Raw genomic sequence first — 6,178 nt, 5'->3', positions numbered from 1 at the left:
TGTTGACAATCGGGTGAAAGAAACCTGTCAAAACCCCCAGGTGACCTTTTGATTGTCGACCTTGCCTATATCGACCTACTGCTTGTTTCGACCTAATGACCCGGTCGACCTAACCCATGTTGAGCTAGACCCATGTCAACCTTGTCCAATGTTGACCTTGCTGCATGTTGACCTAGAGGTGTTGACCTAGTTGTTGTAGACAATATGATCCACACCCCTACCAACTGAGCCCCCCCCTGCTGCAGGACACCGCAGACCCCGGGCGAAACCTTCCCCCAAAAAAAGGAGAGTTCCGTGAAAGTCTGGACAGTTCAAGTAGCGCAGAATTTGAAACAGAGGCAGATGGATACATTCACTAAGATGGGAGTTCTACTGAAGAATCCTGACCTGTTTGTTTTACTCTGCAAGTAAACGTCTCCTCCTGAGCCTGCCCTCAACTCTGTTCCCTTAGATCCCAGGTTCTCAAAGTCGGTCCTCAGGACCCCACACAGTGCAGGTTTTCCATGTCTCCTCACAGAATCACAAGTGCAATAAATATCTCCACCTGTGGATTTTATAAAATGTGTCAAGCACCAGCCAGCTGACCTGGAAAACATGAACTGTTTGGGGCCCTGAGGACCGAATTTGAGAACCCCTGCCTTAGCTGCTACAATCCCTGTGTGCACAGTGTGCCCTGTCCACTCCGCCCCCATGTTCCATCCCATGTTTAGGAGCACCGATGGCTGATTAAGCTAGAGGTGACATAAATCACCGAAGGGGGTTCATGCTGCCTTAGGGCACAGTTAGTGAGGAAGGGCTGCGTCTGGCAGCCAATGGGTGCAGTGGGAGGAGTTAGGAGGGGAGAAAGGTCTGCTGACCAGAGAGTTGCTTCCTCTCTGGAGATTTTCCCCACCCACCCATCCCTATTTTCTGTCTCTATTTTCTTCCTTGGGCGGCGGTAAAGAACGGGCAATTGTGTAGATGGAATGTGTGTAGATTAGTGGGTGCGCTCTCCAGGCATCGATTGTCACGAGCCCTACTTCTGTGCACGGAAGATGGCTGCCTCCACTGACACGGGTGGTTGGCAGGGAGAGTTGGTCACCAGCGGTGTGAATGCTATGGTGATCCTACCCACCCTCTTTTCTTTAATCTGACCGTGCCACCAATATTATAGTCTTTAGTTTGTTGTCAAAATAAATTTGACATTCGTTAATTTGAAACGCCAGCGCTTGTGTCGTGTCGTTATTTTTAGATAAGTTTGTAATTTAAGTGTTAAGGGTTTAAGCATGAGAGTACCGATGGTGAATTTATATCTCTGACAGAGCCTCTTTTGTTGTGACCTTAACTTGCCTGAACTAACTGGAAGAAACATGCGTCTTAATATAGTTTCTGAGCTGTAACAGGAGGATTCCCCCCTCCCCCTCATGAAGGTTTAATCTCAATCATTACCCAGCTCCTGTGACTGATTTGACTGCAATGTATACAAACTATGATACAATATCTATATACATACACACCAGCTGCATTGTACAGTATATAGTAAATATCACTAGTCTGTGGGAGGATATCTGAAATCACTGTTGTCTTGAAGCCACATAAAGTCCGGACATCCCACAGGAATCTCTTCTCTATCGCTGAGAGAATGGAAAACTGCTGCACGAAGGATTGTCATGTGGTTCAGTCACACCCCATAACAATAGGGAGGGGCTGTGGTATGCAGTGTAAGGGCAGAGGACGGGGTGTGTATCTCTGGCGGAGAATGGGAAAGAGATGATGCTTATGGGGAGATGCGGTGAGCGTTCTGAGCTCAGCACACTGTAATCTCTCCGGTGAGAGCATTGGCCCTGACCGGTGATTAACTAGATTTATCCAGCATGCTGGATATTAATCGCTGGGCAATAGCGACACGCGGGGCCACACTTCGCTATGGCTACGGCCCCTAAACATGGTGTAGGGGCAATTTCTAAATGATGTAGTGAAATCGCTTAGAAAATGCCCTGAAATCGCCCCATGGAGGTTATTCTGATCCACACGCAACGCTGCGAAGTTAGCAGCGATGTGTCTAGATTTAACACATCCTGCCACTAGTACAGCCACCGCCCTCCCCCCTTGTTTGCCGAATTCGCCCGCATGGCTGCAAATTGATTTTTTGCATAAACATCTATTTAACGTTATGTGGGTGGACACACAAAATGTATTTATTTACAGTTTCTTATATAGCGCAGCAGATTCCGTTGCGCGTTACAATAGTAGACAGTGATAGAACAAACTGGGTAACAACAGACAGACTTGGGGGTAGGAGGGCCCTGCTGCAAGTTTACATATATTCTATAGGGATATAGGAGGGAAACACAAGGACATGCACCAGTAATAGGATAGCAGTCCCACCAAGTTACAAGTCCAGATGGAAGTTATATAATACATAAGTGCCTCAGAGGGTTATGCGTGTAGAACTTAAATATGATAGGCTTGCCTGAAGAGGTGAATTTTCGGGGAACACTTGAAAGTTTGGAGGCTAATAGAGAGTCTTATTGTGCGTGGAAGGGCATTCCATAGGATGGGAGCAGCCCGATGAAAGTCCTGTAATAGTGAATGGGAGCTAGTGATCCGTGCAGAAGAGAGACGCAGATCTTGTGCAGAGCGTAGTGGTCGAGATGGGAGATATTTTGTGATAAGTGCAGAGATATATGCTGGTGCAGTATGGTTAATAGCTTTATATGCAAGCAGTAGGTTTTCATATTGAATACGGTAAAACACAGGCAACCAATGAAGTGACTGGCAGAGCAGATCAGCAGACGATGAGCGTCTTGCAAGGAAGATCAGCCTAGCAGCAGCAATGGATTGCAGTGGCGAGAGTCTGTTCTTGGGAAGACCAGTTAGGAGACTATTGCAATAATCAATGCGGCATATAATGAGTGCATGGATAACAGATTTAGTTGTGTCTTGTGTGAGATACGGTCATATTTTGTATATGTTTTTTAGATGCATGTAACATGATTTGAAGACAGATTGAATGTGGGGAAGAAAGGACAGGTCAGAGTCGAGGATGACCCCTAGGCAATGAGTTTGTGGGGTAGGGTAGATTGTCAAGTTGTCAACAGCGATGGAGATATCAGGATGGTAACTGTTCTTAGTTGGCGGGAATATAAGTAATTCTGTTTTGGAAATATTGAGTTTGAGTTGGCGACAAGACATCCAAGATGAAATGGCAAATAGACATTCAGAGACTCGGCCCAAAACCACTGGTGACAACTCTGAAGTTGATAGATAAATTTGAGTATCATCCGCATATAAGTGATACTGAAATCCGAAAGAGCTTATTACTTTGCCAAGAGAGGAAGTATAGATTGAGAAAAGCAGAGGACCTAAGACTGAGCCTTGTGGAACTCCGACTGACAGAGGTAGTCAAGAGGAAGTAGAGTTAGAGAAGCGAACACTGAAAGAGCGATCAGATAGGTAAGATGTGAACCAGGAAAAGGCTGTATCATTAAGACCTAGGGAGTGTAGTGTTTGTAAGAGAAGAGTGTGATCAACAGTGTCAAAAGCAGCAGAAAGTTCTAGAAGAATAAGTAGTGAGTAATGGCCTTTAGACTTAGCAGTTACCAGATCATTCACCACTTTAGTCAGTGCTGTCTCAGTGGAATGCTGGGAACGAAAGCCTGACGGAAGTGGGTCTAATAGGGCGTGAGAGTTAAGAAAGTGTGTGAGGCCAGAGTAGACAAGTCTCTCCAGTAGCATGGAGAGGCATGGGAGCTGAGAGATAGGACAATAGTTAGAGAAAGAGAGAGAGAGTTAGGGTCAGAATTGTGTTTTTTCAGAATGGGAGTAATCACTGCATGTTTGAACAGAGTAGGAAAAGTACCAGTAGCAAGAGAGAGATTGCAGATTTTAGTTAAGGTTGGAGTAAGCACAGGAGATAGATTTTGAATGACTTGTGCAGGTATAGGATCAAGAAGAGAGGTAGTAGAGTAGGACGATAAGAAGAGTGCGAATACTTCCTTTTCATTTGTGGGCTCCAATGAAGAGAAAGTGCCAGAGGGTTCAGGTGGGGATAAAAGAGGGTTAGAGGTTGAGGAAGAGCATACCATTTCATCTCGGATGTTATCAATCTTGTCCTTAAAGTAGGAGGCAAGTTCTTCTGCACTGATGGTAGCCGGTGGGGGAGGGTAAAGAAGAGACTTAAATGTGTTAAAAAGTTGCTTAGGGTTGGTGGCATGAGAAGAGATGCGAGATTGGTAGTAGGTTTGTTTGGCAGTGTCCAAAACATTGCAGTAGGAGTGGTAGCTAGTCTTATATGTGAGGAAATCAGCCATATTACGAGATTTGCGCCATTGGTGTTCTACTTTCATGACTTATTTCTTCGTTGTCTTGAAGTGCCATGGTTGGCATCTAAGCCCACGTGGGGTGTAATCGGAAGCTGGAGCCACTTCATCAAGGGCTGTTTCAAGAGTCTGGTAGAGGTGGGAAACAGCCAAGTCAGGAGAGGTAAATGTAGAAATTAGTGAGAGCTGTTGTTGCAGGGAGGTGGAAAGTTGTGGAAAATTAATAGCATTAGTATTTCTGCGGGTTAGGGTAGGCTTGAATGATTTCTGTGTCAGTGAGCTTGGGGTAATAGAGGAGAGAGAGAGGGTAATGAGATTGTGATCAGAGGGAGGGAAGGGAGTGTTAGTAAAATCAGAGACTGAGCACAGCCTGGTGAAGACAAGGTCAAGGCAGTGGACTTCCTTATGAGTAGAGGCGTCGGTCCACTGGGAAAGGCAGAGAGAAGAGAGGAGTTTGGAAGCCTGCAGAGATTGTGGACTGTCAATAGCAATATTGAAGTCACCCCGGATGGGGATACGGTCATATTGTCGACCAGACTTGGGTTGACATTAGGTCGACAATGTTGGGTGTTCGGTCCACATGGGTTCGGTTGACAGGTCTCGAGGTCGACATGGGTTTTTTCACTGTTTTTTGAGCCGACTTGTGCCGACAGGTGGTATTTCATGCCCTACCATCCACTAGGGCGTGGTGTGAGTATAAAATAGTGTGCCTGAAGCATTGTGAGTGAAGCAAGCGATGCGAGGGACTGTGGTTGACTTCCAACTGTGTCCATGTCGACATTCAGGTCAAAAACAGTGAAAAAACCCATGTCGACCTGGCATCCTGTTGACCTAACGCATTTGTCGGCCTAAACCCATGTTGAACTTCACCCATGTCAACCTAGAACCCTGTCAACCTTTCTGCCTGTCGACCTTTCTTCCTGTCGACCCAAGGGTGTCGACCTAATGACTGTCGACCTAAGTCTGATCGACAATAGGATCCACACCCCCAGGATGATGGTGGAGATGTCAGATGATAATAACTGGGGGAGCCATGCAGAGAAATCTTCCAGAAATTGAGATTTGGGAAGGCCAGGTGGGCGATAGATAGCAGCAACACGCAGAGAGAAAGGGGAAAAAATCCTAATAGAATGTATTTCAAATTATGTGAATGTGAGTGAAGGAACTGGTGGTAGAACTGAGTATGTGAAGGATTGGGACAGTAATATACCAACCCCACCTCCTTTACAGTTACCAGGCCTGGAGGTGTGAGTGAAGTGGAAACCACCATGTGACAGTGCTGCAGGTGAGGCTGTGTCTGACTGTGTGACCATGTTACAGTTACCAGGCCTGGAGGTGTGAGTGATGTGGAAACCACCATGTGACAGTGCTGCAGGCGAGACCGTGTCTGATTGTGTGACCATGTTACAGTTACCAGGCCTGGAGGTGTGAGTTAAGTGCAAACCACCATGTGACAGTGCTGCAGGCGAGGCTGTGTCTGACTGTGTGGCCATGTTACAGTTACCAGGCCTGGAGGTGTGAGTGAAGTGGAAACCACCATGTGACAGTGCTGCAGGCGAGGCTGTGTCTGACTGTGTGACCATGTTACAGTTACCAGGCCTGGAGGTGTGAGTGAAGTGGAAACCACTATGTGACAGTGCTGCAGGCGATGGCCGTGTCTGACTGTGTGAGCCAGGTTTCTGTAATGGCCATCAGGTTGAAGGTATAAGAGATAAAAAGGTCATGGATGGATGTTATTTTTTTACAAACAGAGCGTGCATTCAATATGGAGCATTTATACCCCTTTTACACTGCAGCTCTTAACCGGTATATTGCCGTTTTTTTTAGCCTTTTAAACCGGTGAGAGCTGCAGTGTGAAAGCGCCATTGTTAATTTAC

Source organism: Crinia signifera, chromosome 19, assembly GCF_055691185.1.
Source record: "Crinia signifera chromosome 19, ASM5569118v1, whole genome shotgun sequence".
Lineage (NCBI taxonomy): Eukaryota > Metazoa > Chordata > Amphibia > Anura > Myobatrachidae > Crinia > Crinia signifera.
The sequence above is the reverse complement of the archived record's forward strand: the minus strand, read 5'-3'. Positions refer to the sequence as shown.